Below are 17578 nucleotides of genomic sequence, written 5' to 3'. Positions count from 1 at the left end.
CAGGTGGATCACGAGGTCAGGAGATCGAGACCATCCTGGCTAACACAGTGAAACCCTGTCTACTAAAAATACAAAAAAAAAAAAAAAGCAAAAAATTAGCCAGTCATGGTGGCAGGCATCTGTAGTCCCAACTACTCGGGAGGCTGAAGCAGGAGAATGGCATGAACCCAGGAGGTGGAGTTTGCAGTGAGCAGAGATTATGCCACTGCACTCCAGCCTGGGTGACGGAGCAAGACTCCATCTCAAAAAAAAGAAAAAAATTTCCCCGTATTTTACCTCTTTAACTTGCCCTCCTTTTTCCCCAACTCCTTGACAATCACTGATCTTTTTATTGCCTTTATAGTTCTACCTTTTCCAAAATGTCACATAATTGGAATCTTGCTTCACATATTTTCTTAGCATTTGGCATTGTTAGATTTTTTTATTTTAGCTATTCTAATAGGTTTATAGATGAATATCACTGCTATTTTAATATGCAATTTTTAATGGCAAATGATGTCTTTATATATATATATATATTATGTGCCATCTATATATCTTCTTTAGTGAATCACATGTTCATATATTTTGCTTACTTTTTCACTACATTGCTTGTTTACTTATTGTTGAATTTTAAGAGTTCTTTGTATATTTGCATACAAGTTCTTTATCAGATATGTGTTTTCTTCAAGTTTGTGGCTTGTCTTTCTATTCTGTTAAAAATGTCTGTTGCAGAGCAGTTTTAGAATTTTAGTGATCCAGCTTATCAATTTTTTTAATGGATTATGCTTTTGGTTTTGTATCTAAACTTATCACTTAACCCAAGGTCATCTAGATTTTTTTCCTGTTATCTTCTAGATGTTTTATAGTTTTGTGTTTTACAATTATGTCTGTGATCTACTTTAGAGTTAATTTTTGCAAAACCTCTAATATCACTTTCTAGATTCATTGTTTTGCATGTGGACATACAATATTTCAAACATGACTTGTTGAAAATATTACACTATATCCTTTGAATTGCCTTTACTCCTTTGTCAAAGGAGTTGGAAAAGGAATAAATCAGTCGACTATATTTGTGTCTATTTCTGGGTTCTCTCCTTGGTTCCATTAATCTATTTGTCTTTTCTTTCCCCAACCTTACACTGTCTTAATTATTGTAGCTTTACAGTAAGTCATGAAGTTGGGTAGTGTCAGTTCACTGACTTTGTTCTTTTTCTTTAGTATTATGTTGATTAATGTAGATCTTTTGCCTTTCCATATAAATTTTAGAATCATTTTATGGATACTTACAAAATAGTTTGCTGAGAATTCAATTTGTGTTATATTGAATTGTATTATATTGAATCTATCAAACACATAGGGAGAATCTGTCGTCTTAACAATATTGAGTTTTCGAACCCATGAACATAGAATCTCTCTCCATTTGTTTAGATCATTTTTTATTTATGGCATCAGAGTTTTGTAATTTTCCACATACAGATTCTGTGTACTTTTGTTAGATTTGTACCTAAGTGTTGTTGTGGGGGTTTTTTTGTTTTGTTTTGTTTTGGTTTTTGGTTTTTTTTGTTTTTGCAGCATGCTATTGTAAGTGGTATTTTTTTAAATCAAATTCCAGTTTTTTCCTTGATGGTAATTGCTAGAAAGAAATTGATTTTTGTATATTAACCCTGTATCCTATACCCTTACTCGCTTGCTTATTAGTTCCAGGATTTGTTGGTGTTGTCATTGGGTTGGTTGGTTGATTTGTTCATTCTTTGTGATATTCCACATAGACATTCAAGTCATCTGAGAATAAAGACAGTTTTATTTCTTCCTTTCCAGTATGTTTGCCTTTTCATTTCTTTGTCTTTTGCATTAGCTAAGACTTCCAGTACAATCTTGAATAGGAGTGGTGAGAAAGGACATTCTTGCTTTGTTCCTGATCTTAGTGGGAAAGCATCCAATTTTCCATCAAGTATGTTAATAGCTGTAGAGTTTTTTGTACATGTTCTTTATCGAGGTGAGGAAAATCCTCTATATTTGTAGTTTGCTGGGAATTTTTAATTTTTAATCACAATAAAAAATGATTGTTAGATTTTTTCAAATACTTTTCCTGCATTTATTAATATGATTATATAATTGTTTTTATTTAATCTGTTGATGTAATGGATTACATTGACTGATTTTTGAATGTTGAACCAACCTTGTATACCTGGAGTAAATCTTATTTGGTTGTGGCATATAATTCCTTTTACACACTGTTGGATTGATTTGCTAATATTATATTGAGAATATTTTTCATCTGTATTCATGAGAGATAGTGGATTTTGGCTTTCTTCTTTGTAATGTCTTTGTCTGGTTTTAGTAATAGAGTAATGCTGGCCTCATGGAATGAGCCAGGAAGTTTTTCTTCTGCTTTTGTTTTCCTGGAGGACATGGTAAAGAACTGGTATAATTTTTTCCTTAAATATTTGGTAAAATTCACTAGTAAAACCATTTGGGCCTGGCACTTTGGTTTTTGGAAGGTAAGTAATTATTGATTCAGTTTCATTAGTGGATACAGCTCTATTCAGATGATTTATTTCTTGTGTTAATTTTGATTGTTTTTGTCTTTCAAGGAAGTAGTCCATTTCATCTAAATTATTTTTAGCTGCCTATGTTAGTAATTTGCAAATTCTCTCTTTTTATCTTGATTACCCTGGCTAAAGGTTTGTCAGTTTTATTGCTGTTTCTAAAGAACCAGCTTTGGTTTCATTGACTTTTCTCTATTGCTTTCCTGTACTCACATTCATTGATTTATGCTCTAGTTTTTATTATTTCTTCTGCTTTTTTTAAATTTGAATTTCAACTTTTATTTTATATACAAGGAGTACATGTATAGGTTTGTTACATGCTTATATTGTGTGTGCTAAGGTTTGGGTACAGATCTTGTCTCCCAGGTAGTGAGCATCTTACACTAGGTAGTTTCTCAAGCCATGTCTCCCCTCCCTCCTGTCCCCATCTGGATGTCCCAGTGTCTCTTGTTCCCATGTTTATGTCCATGTCTGCTCAGTGTTTAGCTCCCACTGACAAGTGAAAACATGTGATATTTGGTTTTCTGTTCCTACATTAATTTGCATAGGATAATGGCCTTCAGCTGCCTCCACATTGCTGAAAAGGACATGATTTTGTTCTTTTTTATGGCTGCATAGTAATGTGATGTACGTGTTCCACAGTTTCTTTATCCAGTCCACCACTGATGAACACCTAGGTTGATTATGTCTTCGCTATTATGAATAGCATGGCAATGAACATGCGAGTGCATATATCTTTTTGGTGAAATGATTTCTTTTCCTTTGGATGTATACCCAGTAATGGGATTGCTACATTGAATGGGCTCTGTTTTAAGTTCTTTGAAAATATTCACAAATAAAATGAATTACCTAGGAATATAGCTAACCAAGGAGGTAAAAGGTCTCTACGAGAAGAACTATAAAACACTGCTGAAAGAAATTGGAGATGAAACAAATAAATGCCAGAACACTCCATGCTCATGGATTGCAGCAGTCAGTATTGTTAAAATGGCCATACTGCCCATACAGATTCAATGCTCTTCCTATCAAACTATCAACATCATTTTTCACAGAATTAGAAAAACCTATTCTAAAATTCATATGGAGCCAGAAAAGAGCCTGAATAGCCAAAGCAATTCTAAGCAAAAAGAACAAGACCAGAGGTATCACAATACCTGTCTTCTGCTTTCTTTGGATTTAAATTACTATTTTTTCCCCTCCTTGTCTCCAATGTCTCTTTTGTCTGAAATTAATGTAACTACTACAACTTTATTTTGATGAGTGTTAGCATTGTATAGCTTTCTGCATCCCTTTACTTATAACCTATCTAAGTTAAAAGTGGGTTTCTTTGTAGGCCTTATTCTTTTTATCATCTATGGCAATTTCTTTCTTTTAATCAGTATATTTAGACAATTCACATTTACAGTGATTATTGATATAGTTGGATTATTATCTACCATGTTTGTAACTATTTTATATTTGTAACATTTATTCTTTGTTTACCTTTTTTTCCTCTTTCCCTTTCACTGGTATTTATCAGGCATTTTATGTGATTTCATTTTCTCTCCTCTCTTAGCATATCAATTATACTTCTTTTTTTAAAAGTTAGTAATTTCCCTAAGTCTGGCTTCAGATAACGCTATACCACTTACATGTAGTGCAGTTACCTTATAAGGAAGTACTTTCAATTCCTCCTTCCTATCTATTATAACATTGCTGTAATTTATTTCATTTATCCATTTGCTATAATTACTCAATATATTGTTACTATTGTTACTTTAAACATATAATTATAGATCAATTAAGAGTAAAAAAATGAAATATTATCATTTACCTTCATTTATTTCTTATCTGATCCTTTTCTTTTATGTAGGTCCAAGTTTTTGACCTATATCACTATCCTCTCTGAATAACTTTTTTTTCAACATTTTTTGTAGTGTAGGTCTCCTTTCAATAAACTTTTATTTGAGAAAAATCTTTCTTTCTCCTTTATGTTTGAAAGATAATTTCACTGGGCATAGAATTCTAAGTTAGTGAGGTTTTTCTTTCAACATTTTAAACATTTTACTCCATTCTGGTTTTATTTACATAGTTTTCTGAGAAGTTCATTGTAAATCCTATGCTTGTTTCTCTATAGATAAGGTGGATTTCTTGCCCCCTTTGGCGTCTTTCAAAATTTCCTCTTTGTCTTTGGTTTTATTTTTGATTATTATTTGCTTAGGTTTCGATATTTTCATATTTATTCTACTTGGTGTTCTCTAAACTTCTGGATCTGTTGTTGGGTGTTTGTTCTTTATTTTGGGAAATTCTTGGTCATTATGACTTCAGATATTTCTTCTGCTCCACTCTCACTTTGTTAGCCTCATATTCTAATTGTGCATATGTTGTACCTTTTGAAATTTTTCTTGGGTGTCTTGGGTGTTTCCCTCCATTCTTTTTTCTTTTTGCATATCAGTTTGGGAAGCTTTTAACTGATGTATCTTCAAATTCACTGATTCTTTCCTCGCCTTGTTAAGGCCATCAAAGGCCTTCTTTTTTTCTGTTGGTGTTTTTATTATTATCATTATTATTATTATTATTAGGATTTCTTTTAGATACTTTCTTAGTATTTTCATCTCTCATTATATTGTCCATCTGTTTGTGCATAGTGTTTACTTTTTCCATTAGAACACTTATTAATCATAGTTGCATTAAATTCTCTGATAATTCTAACATTTGTGTTATATCTGAGTTGGGTTCTGATTCTTGCTTTCTCTCTTTGGACTGTGTTTTTCTTGCCTTTTAGAATGCCTTTTCATATTTTGTTGAAACCTGGATATGATGTATCTGGTAATAGGAACTGAGACAAATAGGTCTATATGTGACATTTTGTGTTAGAAATTGAGCTGTGTTTAATGTTTGTTATAGTTGTAATGCCAGAGGCCTCACATTCTTCTGTTGTCCTTATTTTCATCCCTGCTATTGTCTTTGGCTTCCCTAAGATCTGCTTCTTAGATAGATTCTATGTCTTGCTGCTGTTTGAGTTGTAATTCACTAATATTATACTGGGGTCATGTCGATGTGGTTTCAAGGTATGGGGAAGGTAAAGCATTCTATAATCTTTTGATTAATCTGTCTTTTAGTGGGCCTATGTCCCTGAGCTGTGACCTTCATAGATGTTCTTAGCCCCTACTCCTTTAGGTGAGACAGGAAGGCTCACAGGCAATAGAGTTGGAGATATGTCCTTCTCCTGGGTGCAATAGGCTTTGGTAAAGTCTCTTGCTCTTAAGAGAAGGTCTTTGTTATGGAGAACTCTCTGTTATGGAAAAACACTGTAAAAAACATTTTACACTGTTTACCCTTTCCCTCCCCCTGCCAGAGCCAAGAGGGGATCATTCTCGACTCTGCATTCCTGGAGGTAAAACCAATGAAAGTGTGGGCCCCCTTCCACTAAGACTGTTACCCTCAGGAGTTGCTCACTTTCTTATTAGTCCCAACACTTCAAATTCCCATTTCAGCCCCCAACACTTCAAATTCCCACTGAAGCGTCCCTACCAGTTTATGACTCCAGCAGCTGCTTCTCCAAGTAAGAGCTCAGCTGTGACTGTCTGGGTTGTCCTTTGTCTTCAGATTTCAGAGTGATAGTTTGTCCTGTAACTTCAGTTCTCTTATGGATCCAAGAAAAATCAGTGATTTATAGTTTCTTAGCTTCTTTTTTTTTTTGGAGTAAGGATGGGCTTAATGACTTACACAGTTTTTACATGTTGGAGCTATAACCACAAGTCTCTACGTGTCTTTAATGTACTTCCTGACTTTCTCTACTGGAATGTAAGCTTATGAAAGCAGGGGCTATGTCTGTTTTATTCATAGCTACAGCTTCAGTAGCCAGAATAGCACCTGACTCAAAGTAAGCGGGCCAATAAATAGTTGCTAATAGACTGATTAATCTCTTGGCAGTCATTGAGCATATTGTTATACCAGGCACTGTGCTTAGTGTGGAAAGACATCAGCTGCCTACATTGTTACAGTGGTGTGGGGGCGGGGCATGGTGGACATACACTTACAACTAAAATAACAATAAGCCACAGCTCAGAGAATAGGGAAGTTTTAAAGCACTGAGGACACATACCTCATCTAGCCCAAGCAAGAGGGAGGTAGGGGTAAAGTATTGCCAGAGAAGAAAACCATCACCTGAGTTGAGTTGTAAACAATGAGTAGCTGTTAGCCTGAATAGTGGAGAGGGACCCGGCCAAGGAGACAGCACAGATCTGTCAGTCCATGTCGGACAACATGTAAAGTGATTTACTTAACCCACCTCATGAACGTTTGGTAGCCCACACAAGGCAGGCCACTGTTAACTCACAGGTCAGGAAACCAAGCTTCAGACAGTTTAAGTGACTCGACAAAATGTCACCAATGCTGAGTGATGGAGCAAGTGGGCTTGAGGCCAAAGTCCATTTTCTCTCTGCTACAGAGATGACTCAGCACGACTCAGAGTCTGGTGGAGGAGCAGAACACATAAACAGTCATTGATGATACCCATGCTCTTTTGAATTTGCTCTTTTGTTGTTCGTTTTCTTTAAGATTTCAGCCCTAGAAGTAGTGAGCTGAAAATCAGGGCCGCTTTGCAAATGCCCACAAACCACTGAGGGGAGTTTTGTCAAAGAAGGCGGGAAAGAAAAATAAATGTGGGCTTCTGCTCTTTAAACCTCAGCCCAGTGAGGCAGACTTTCCCGGAATACTTCAGGCCTCTTCAAAGGCCTATTGTGGAAAATGTCCAGATGTGCGTGGAAAACCTCACTGGGAAGCTTCACAGTGAAGAGGCCTTTTAAGCATGAACTGAAATGAAGGAAGCTGACGCCATGAGTCCTATCAGGTGGCCTGTTTTCTGAAGGAGCCCAGATTCTCCCCTAACCTTAAGAAGGTTATAGGGGGTTGGGTGATTAACCAGTTCGTATTCCTTTGCTAAATATTGTATCTCCTGTGATTACAGGAAGCAGTGGGTTGTTTTTTGTTTTTGTCTTTCTTTTTTTTTTGCTGAAGTGAGGAGAGGAGATGGGGGTGGGGGGCATTCTCCATATGATTTATCTACCTGTAAGTTGTTAGTGACAATCTGGTCATTCCTCCAGCATACCTTGTGAGGGCTGGGAGGGATTTTTGGATTGGATAAAGTTGAGGCACTGAGTGAGTCCTGCCAGTTCCTATAATGATGTCTGAGTGTTCTGAGAGTCAGAATCCCCTGGAATCTGGCTCTGATTCCCTGCTCCAAATCCCTGTTTAAGCTATCTTCCCAATGCCCTCTTTGTCCTAGGTTTGAGGCCCTATCTTCCTCTTGCTAGATACAGTTAAGCCAGAGAGGCCCAGATTTAAATCCTGCTCTCTCATTAGCTGTGTCGTCTTGCACAGAGTAGCATCAGCCTCACCTAGCCTCAGTTTCCTCATCTGTAAAATGGAGGTAATACCAGTCCCATCATCATCCTGTTGCTGTGAGGATTAAATGAGTTGCTGCACACAAAGCATCTGGTCCAGTTCCCGGCACAGAGTGAGGGTTCAGTTTATTTTCATTCCTTTCCTCTTTAATCCAGTTGTACAAAGAGGCAGAGCTGTCCCATTTGACGAGCGAATTTTACTTCTGTAGCTCTTTAAATTCTCTCCCCACCATGTACATATGGGCTTAGCTAAGTATTTTGAGATCACAGTGTATTTAGGGGAAAGTCCTTTTGGCTACAGCTAAAATTAGGCCTCTCTTGTGCTCCTCTGTTTACCACCCCCCTTCCTATTTTAACTAATTAGAGGCATTGACACTAAGGAACACTTGAGAAAAGTTGGAAGAACAGCTGGGAGTTGTTCTAGATACCAGCAGCTGCTCCCTGTCAGCATGCAGGCACAGAAAAGGATGATCCTGAGTGGGGAAATGCAGGGAGGGCACCTCAGAAATGAAGATGAGGGAATGGCAAAATCTGTCCATGTTGTGGCAAACTGAGCAGGGTGGAGTTCTTATCACTGTGTCCTCTACCTTCTGCGGAGAGAAAAGGGGGGTCAGAGATACCAAAGCAGATAGAGGAAAGGGCGGCAAGAAAGAGGAAGGGAAGGAAGGTATTCAGGAGCTTAGCTAGTTGGTTAATTACTTTATGCAGACCACTGTTGCCCCTGCCTAGACCACTGCAGTATCTCCTAACTGGTCTCATGCTGCAGACTGTTTTCCTGCTAGAACCAGAGAGGTCACAGGAAAATACCATTCTTGCACCCTGAAATCCCTGTGACGAGCTTCCAGCATAGAATTGAGACAAAATTCCAAAACCTATCACATGGCCCCCGAGTACCTGGATGCACCTTCCCCCCATTCCCCGTAATAGTTACTGCTCAGTCCTGCTGGCTTCTCTTCATTCCCTCTGCCTCAAAGGCCTTTCTGTCCTGGAGCCAGATTGCCTGAGTTTAATCCAGGTTTCTCTACTCGCTGCTACTACCTACAGGCCTCTCCATCTCCCTTCCAGCCTTAAACACCTACTGAGCTCCCCTGGAATTCCCTGTCCACGTCCTACACACTCTCCTCATGGAGTCCCCTGGCCTGTGCACCCCCAGGTAAAAGCTCCTGTGTTTCCAGATGGCCATGGTGACTGTGCATAAGGCCTAGCAAATGTGCATGGACCATGGAGAGGTCCCATGTCTTCTGGCTTGATGCACATTTTTGTGTCCCCTGCCCCACCTCCTCCTCACTACCCTTGGGAAACTGGGTGATGTCTCCGTGAAAAGGGCTGAGCCTCAGGCTCTATGTGGATTGTCCAGTGCTGCATTTAAACTTCCTGACTATTCAGAACTTATGCTGTTTTTTGTTCTTTTTTTTTTTTTTAAATGCAAGCACCTTCACATCTCAGGTGTAAATGCCAGATCTTGTAACACTTACAAGGACAAATTCATTTCTTACTAAATAATCAAGCTTAAAACCCACATGACTGGCTGATGTAAGCTTTGGCCTGGTCTGTGAGGAATTTTTGCAACATTGTTTCTCTTGATTTCTTTCCTTGTTGCTGCTGTTCTCAGAACAAGGCAAGGCTGAGATTCTCCCTCAGTTACCCCATGTCCCTGAATTAAGCCCTGTGAGATCTAAAAAAGGGAGTTCTGTGCACATAGCCATAAGGACAGACCCTCACTCTGTATCCCCCTAAGTGGGCCACATGCCTAAGCCCAGAAATCTAAGTTACTTCTAACAACTTTCTCCCCCAATGCCCCCATCTGGTCTGTCACTGAAGCGTGCTATCTGCCTCCTGAGCACCTCTCATATCTGGGTGATAAGAGAGCCATCTTGATGTCCCCTGGCCCCTGCTGACCTCAGCAGAGCCACTGGGTGACAGTAGCTTTGGCTTCCCAGGGCCCTTGGAAAGGAGACTGAGGGGTCCACATGGTATGGCCCTTCCCTTCACTCTCTCTACTCCAACCACACAGCCTTTCTCATTCCTCAAGTGTCAGTTTTCTTTTCTTTTTCTTTATTTCAGTAGGGTTTTGGGGAACAGGTGTTGTTTGGTCACATGAATAAGTTCTTTTCTGAGACGGGGTCTTGCTCTGGCGACCAGACTGAAGTGCAGTGGCACCATCACAGCTCACTGAAGCCTCAACCTGCTGGGCTCAGGTGATCCTCCCATCTCAGCCTCCCGGGTAGCTGGGACCACAGATGCACACCACTACACCTGGCTAATTTTTTGTATTTTTTTGTAGAGACGGGGTGTTGCCACATTGGCCAGACTAGTCTAGAACTCCTGGCTCAAGCAATCCACCTGCCTTGGCCTCCCAAAATTCTAGGATTACAGGTGTGAGTCAAGTGTCATTTTTCCTCCTTCCATGTGGCCCTCTCCTCTTGTAGACACATGCTTCCCCCTCCTTCAGCCATTAATACCTGTGCATCCTTTGAATCTCAGCTAAGCTATGACATACATGAAGCATACATGCATATAGACACAGACACACGTACCATTCAACCTAACATCAGTTGACTGAGGAATGCTGAGACCCTCCTCTGCCCTCTCAGTGCCCTGAAGCAGCCCCTGGGGGAGGAGAAGGCCCTCGTCCCTCCGACTCTGACAAGTACTGCCCTCCCACAGAGAGAGAAAGGCCTTGGGAGCTGGTTGTGGGTGCACCTCTGTGGTACTGCTCTTCCTCCTGCTTCTGAGCAGAGAAGGCCTGGGGGCCAATGTGCCCAGGGGCTATGGACAAGATCCTTTTATGCTCTGTCCTTGCCTCTAATGTGACAGATTATTTTGTAATTACCTGACAGACATAAGTTTGGCTTCTGCAAATAAACTAGCAAAGATTCCTGCCCAGGTTATTAAACACAGCCTTGCCTTATCTATCTGGTCATATTCAAAAACCTTAAAAGAATTTTTGTTCCTCTGAATTTCACTCTCCAAGACACAAAGACCAAGTGGTGGTGGGCAGAGGCAGAGAGAGGGACGGGAAGACCTCTCACAGTGATGTGAGGACGTTCACACACACATACGCACACAAAAACCTTCACTCTCCCCATCTCCAACCCCACCCCACTCACTGCACACATGTCTTGGCCCCCTTGAGAATGCCTTTTCCACAGACAAGCCCTCTGAGGCAAGAGGTTTAGGCCTGCTTCCTCCTTTAGTTAACATCTTGTCCCCAGTGAACCCCATCCAGCCTTCCATTTTTCCCCAACCTCTTTAGCTCATGAGGAAGATTTGCAGCCTAGGAGTCAGGAGGCCCAAGTTCTAGTCCTCGCTTTGACACCAGGTGATATTGTGATCTTCTCTATAGTACAGTCTATAGTACTTCTCTATAGTACAGTCTCAACTGTACTATAGAAAAATAAATCAAAATGACATTTTAAATATCATCTCTTTTATTTATGCATTATGCAGGAGATGGAACTCCTTTCTTAGATTCTTTTCCCCCTAAATATACTGTTCTCAGGAGCTGGGAAAAGGGAAAGCACACACCCTGAGACCTTACACCCTGATATGGTTTGGCTGTGTCCCCACCCAAATCTCATTTTGAGTTCCTCCATGTTGTGGGAAAGACCCAGTGGGAGGTAACTGAATCATGGGGGCAGTTCTTTCCCATGCTGTTCTCATGATAACTGATAGCTCTCACAAGACCTGACAGTATTATAGGGGGAATTTCCCTGCACAAGCTCTCTCTCTTTTTTTGCCTGCTGCCATCCATGTAAGGTGTGACTTGCTCCTCCTTGCCTTCTGCCATGATTGTGAGGCCTCACAGCCATGTGAAACTGTGAGTCCAATTAAACCTCTTTCTTTTGTAAATTGCCCAGTTCCGGATATATCTTTATCAGCAGCATGAAAATAGTAAATTGGTAGCGGGAATGGGGCAGTGCTGAAACGATACCCACAAATGTGGAAGTGACTTTGGAACCTGGTAACAGGCAGAGGTTGGAACAGTTTGGAGGGCTCAGAAGACAGGAAAATGTGGGAAAATTTGGAACTCCCTGGAGACTCGTTGAATGGCTTTGCCCAAAATCCTGATGGTGATGTCAACAATAAAGTTCACGCTGAAGTGGTCTCAGATGGAAAAGAGGAACTTGTTGGGAACTGGAGCAAAGGTGACCCTTGTTATGTTTTAGCAAAGAGACTAGCAGCATTTTGCCCAAGCCCTAGATATTTGTGGAACTTAGAACTTGAGAGAGATGATTTAGGGTATCTGGTAGAAGAAATTTCTAAGCAGCAAAGCATTCAAGAGGTGACTTGGGTGCTATTGACGGCATTCAGTTTCAAAAAGAAAACAGAACATAAAAGTTTGCAAAATTTGCAGCCTGACAATGCAGTAGAAAAGAAAATCCCGTTTTCTGAAGAGGAAGTCAAGCCAGCTGCAGAAATTTGCATAAGTAACAAGGAGCTGAATGTTAATCCCCAAGACAATGGGGTAAATATCTCCAGACCATGTCAGAGGTCTTCATGGCACCCCCTCCCATCATGGGCCTGGAGGCCTAGGAGGAAAAAGTGGTTTCATAGGCAGAGCCCAGAGTCCTCCTGCTCTGTGTAGCCTCAAGACTTGGTGCCCTGAGTCCCAGCTGCTCCGGCCGTGGCTGAAAGGGGCCAACATAGAGCTCAGGCCATGGCTTCTGAGGGTGGAAGCCTCAAGCCTTGGCAGCTTCCACATGATGTTGAGCTGGCAAGTGCACAGAAGTCAAGAACTGGGGTTTAGGAACCTCTGCCTAGATTTCAGTGGATGCATGGAAATGCCTGGATGTCCAGGCAGAAGTTTGCTGCAGGGGTGGGGTCCTCTTGGAGAACCTCTGCTAGGGCAGTGTGGAAGGGAAACGTGGGGTCAGAGCCCCAGCACAGAGTCCCTACTGGGGCACCGACTAGTGGAGCTGTGAAAAGAGGGCCACTGACCTCCAGACCCCAGAATGGTAGATCCACTGACAGCTTGCACTATGTGCCTGAAAAATCTGTAAACACTCAACATCAGCCCGTGAAAGCAGCTGGGAGGGAGGTTGTACCCTGCAGAGCCACAGGGGCAGAGCTGCCCAAGACCATGGGAACCCACCTCTTATATCAGTGTGACCTGGATGTGAGACATGGAGTCAAAGGAGCTCATTCTGTAGTTTTAAGATTTGACTGCCTCACTGGATTTGGGACTAGCATGGGGCCTGTAGCCCCTTTGTTTTGGCCAATTTCTCCCATTTGGAATGGCTGTATTTACCCAATGCGTGCACCCCCATTGTATCTAGGAAGTAACTAACTTGCTTTTGATTTTACAGGCTCATAGGCAGAAGGGACTTGCCTTTGTCTCAGAGGTGATGTTGGACTGTGCACTTTTGAGTTAATGCCAAAACAAGTTAAGACTTTGAGGGACTTTTGGGAAGGCATGATTAGTTTTGAAATGTGAGGACATGTGATTTGGGAAGGGCCAGGGGCAGAATGATACTGTTTGACTGTGTCCCCACCCACATCTTACCTTGAATTTCCCCATGTTGTGGGAGGGACCTGGTGGGAAGTAATTGAATCATGGGGGTGAGAGCAAACTGAGGACCAGAGTGGTTATAAAACTTGTCTGAATTCATACCATTTACGAAGTAAGAGAAGAGCCTAGAACCCAGGTCTTCTGAGTCCTCAGAATCAACCAAGTCAAATAAGCCTCCCTATTCAAAAAGAGGAACCTTCAAGAACATTAATTTTGTGCCCATCTAAAAGCCTCACTGAGCTGTGCTAAAGGTAATAGGCATTGAAAAAACGTTCTCACAGAAACTCCCAGCTGCAAACACAAAGAAGCAGGTCTCCAGAGAACAGAGTAAGGATTGTCTGAAGAGATCTATGCTGGTGAGATTACAAAAATCATAATATATGAATAAATGAACATATGGAAGGAATCAGCAAAGCTCTCTCATTCTTCCCGTATGTAAACTCAGCCTTCGCCTAAAGTCATTAAGTAAACACAGATGCAGCCAAACCAGGCACCAGATGGCAAACGAGAGTTGGAATAAAAGGTAAAGAAAGCTTTTGGTGTTTACTCAAAGATGGGGGGGAAAAACCATGATCCAAAATCCTGTGGTTTCCCCAGAATGGCCACCTGGAGTCACCAAGGCCCAAAAGTGACCAAATAAAACAAAACAAAACTAGAATAATCATGATTGGGAAGCTGTAGGAAAACCCCTGCTATCTTCTGTGAATGGAATCCCATGTCAGAAGAAATTGGTTATTCTGGGAAATGAAAGAAATAGTTAAATCAAAGTACTAGGACCAGAGAGCAACAGGAATGTGGCAAGAATACACTTTTGCTGGGCACTCACATGTGCCCAGAGCTTTGTATTCTTGGCCTTATATAATCCTCACAATTACTCATTAAGTATTGGCCAAATTTTGTAAATGAGGAAATTTCATAAATGGGTTAAGAGAGATTAGGCCCCAAGGTCATACCACAGGAATGCCATCCTAGCTTTGGCTGGTTCTTCTTTGTCCATTCCCAGCTTCGTAGCTCTGATTTCAGTACCAGACACAGGAGAAGCCAGGCACAGTCTCTCTACCTTTCCTGCCCAAACCACTGGACCTAAATAAGAAGGTCACTTGGTCAAGTATTGCCTTGAAGGGAGACCAGAACAGACATGGAGTGGGGAACAGAGCATTCCTGAAAACTTGACTTCACCTTTATTTCACAAAAGACACCCTTGCACATTCCTCATCCACCTCTTAGCTTGTACATTTGCCATAAGCACCAGTAATGAAGGCAGTGCTGGTGAATATTTGCTTTTCAGTATACATGAGTTTATATATTGGGGGTAGAAAATTCCAATAATACTTCAGCTCCAAATAAAAGCTGTATCTTGTTCTGTCCTTGCCTCTAACCTGACAGATTATTTTTTAATTACTTGGTAGAGATAAGTTTGGCTTCTGCAAATAAACTAGCAAACATTTCCTGCCCAGGCTACCAAACACAGCCTCACCTCACCTATCTGGCCATATGTAAAAATATTCATTGAAATAAATTTTGTTCTTTTGAGTTTTACTCTCCCAAGCACAGACACTAGGTGGTGAGGGGTACAGGGGAGTGGGGAGAATGGTTTCAACCAAACGATTCATTGCTTGCAGGTGGGAAGGTAAGGTGGAAAATGCTTTCCAGCTAAACAGACCTGTCTACTAACCCTACCACTAACTAAACTTGCTCTCCTGGGCAGGCGACATTATGCTTTGAGTTTTAGTTTCCTTCTTTCTAAAATGTATGTGGAAGGGCTATTTTCAGAATTTTTTTTTTTTCCACTATCCTCTTGCCCGTCTTCTCTTTTTCCACATGGTCAATCTCCACGTGGCTGTTTTTTTCCCCATTGTTCTTTAGCAAATCTTAATCCAGGATGAATTCAACTTTGTGAACACTATAAATCAAAGCCATACAACCATGAGGCAGGCTTCTACCACTCTATACTAATTGTTACCAGTCTCTCTTAGCCCTGGTTTCTAGTTGGGTTTGGCCAATGAGCAGCCCCAGCAGGAGCCTGGAGTATAATGAAGGTGTTTATTCCCCCAGCACTCTCCTTGCTGGATTGGTACAAGTTAGCTGCATCCATCTACCATCCTACAGTGGAGCACAGTTCCTGTGTGTGGCCCTTTCCCTACAATTTTCTGTATGATGGGAACCACTCCTCCCTCCCTGTGCTCCTTCAGGCCAAGAGGTTGTAATGGCTCCTTACTGTTGCTAATCATTAGGTACTTGTTTCTTTTCCTAAACCTTTTTAAAGGAACTCTTTTTGAAGCTTACTTCAGTTACCCAATGTGAGTGTCCATCTGTTTCCTAATAGGAACCTGAATAAATATATCGCTTCGGCTCAATTTCCCATTTTCTACAATGACTATCATCAAACCTTGCCAATTCCCATCCCCGTCTTTCCTCTCATGTTCAGAGAGATGACCTCCTATTTTTTATTAGCCACCAACTACTTCTAAGAGAAAAGCCATTAGAAAGACACCTGCCATTAAATCTCCCAACTTGCTTAGATCCAGTAGTGAGCTGGGGCTGGCTCAGCCCTGCTCACAAGAGCATATTGTGCACATCTCTTCCCAGCTTCACATCCATTCCATCACATTCATAGCTTGAAATTGGCCAAGATGGAAGTATTTACAACACAGAAATTGGCAATTGATAAAATTAGGGCTTTCTATTGACTATTTATCAGTATTGATTATTTATCAGCACATCACTGCTTATATCCAGATACAGTCTTTTTCTCCTTCGCATTTGTTACAATGAAAGAGATGGCCCACTTATTATCAGATACTCTTTCATCTCCCACTGCCTCTAACAACCCACTTAATTCATTATCCACTCACTCTGTATATTTAGCTTCTCCTTCAATACTGTCTCTTTCTCATTAACATTTAAACATGCTCTATACCTGTGCTATCCAACAGTAGCCATTAATTAAATGTATTTATTGAACCCATGAGATGTGGCTAGTCCAAATTGCAATATATAAGATTTCAAACATTTTCCATGAATAAAAGAATATAAAATATCTCATGAATAATTTTTGTATGGGTTACTTGAAATATTTGGGGTATAATAAGTTAAATAAAAAGATATTAAAATTAAATTCACCAGTTCACTTTTACTTTTTTAAGTGGGTACTAGAAAATTTAAAATTACTTGTGTAACCCATATTATTTCTGTTGGACAGTGCTGCTATAAACCTTTCATCTTAAAAATAAAATCCCTGGCTAGGCACAGTGGGTCACACCTGTAATCCCAGCACTTCGGGAGGTTTGGATCTGTGTCCCTGGCTAAATCTCGTGTTGAATTGTAATTCCCAGGGAAGAGGGCCCTGGTAGGAGATGGTTGGATTTTGGGGGTGGAGCTCATGAATGGTTTAGCACCATTTCCCCATTGGTACTACATAGTGAGTTCTCAGGAGATCTAGGTGTTTGAAGGTGTGTAGTACCTCCCTCTACTTCCTCCTGCTCCAGCCAAGTAAGACATGCTTGACTTCTGCCATGATTATAAGTTTCCTGAGGCCTTCTCAGAAGCAGAAGCCGCTATGCTTCCTGTATAGCCTGTAGAACCATGGGTCAATTAAACCTCTTTTCTTCATAAATTACCCAATCTCAGGTATTTCTTTATAGCAGTGCGAGAACAAATTAAAGCAGGAAGAATGCTTGAGGCCAGAAATTCAAGACCAGCCTGGGTAACATAGTGAGACCCTATCTCTAATAATAATTTTTTAAAAATAGCCAGGCGGGCCGGGCATGGTGGCTCACGCCTGTAATCCCAGCACTTTGGGAGGCTGAGGCAGCTGGATCACGAGGTCGGGAGATAGCGACCATCCTGGCTAACATGGTGAAACCCTGTCTCTACTAAAAAAATACAAAAAATTTAGCTGGGCGTGGTAGCGGGTGCCTGTAGTCCCAGCTACTCGGGAGGCTGAGGCAGGAGAATGGTGTGAACCTGGGAGGCAGAGCTTGCAGTGAGCTAAGATCGTGCCACTGCACTCTAGCCTGGGTGACAGAGTAAGACTCTGTCTCAAAAAATAAATAAATAAATAACCAGGCGCTGTGGTGCACACGTGTACTCCCAGCTCAGGAGGCTGAGGCCAGAGAATCACTTTAACCCAGAAGTTCAAGCTGCAG

The 17578-nt window shown here is 41.0% G+C and overlaps 1 protein-coding gene and 1 long non-coding RNA gene across 32 annotated transcripts in view; one reads left to right on the top strand and one right to left on the bottom strand.

Annotated features, from left to right (window-relative positions):
* Nucleotides 1-6312, bottom strand: part of LOC123568601 (uncharacterized) — a 107050-nt gene extending 100738 nt beyond the window's left edge. For both annotated transcript variants that reach the window (XR_012419598.1, XR_012419600.1), the window contains exon 1: nt 6045-6312. This is a non-coding gene — a long non-coding RNA (uncharacterized lncRNA). The remainder of the gene's footprint in view (nt 1-6044) is intronic.
* The window catches only part of FGGY (FGGY carbohydrate kinase domain containing), a 452310-nt gene that overhangs the window by 413374 nt on the left and 21358 nt on the right, over nt 1-17578 (top strand). The gene's annotated exons all lie outside the window — the stretch shown is intronic.

The sequence above is a fragment of the Macaca fascicularis genome, chromosome 1 (assembly GCF_037993035.2).
Source record: "Macaca fascicularis isolate 582-1 chromosome 1, T2T-MFA8v1.1".
Lineage (NCBI taxonomy): Eukaryota > Metazoa > Chordata > Mammalia > Primates > Cercopithecidae > Macaca > Macaca fascicularis.
This window is presented reverse-complemented; position numbering and strand designations above follow the sequence as displayed.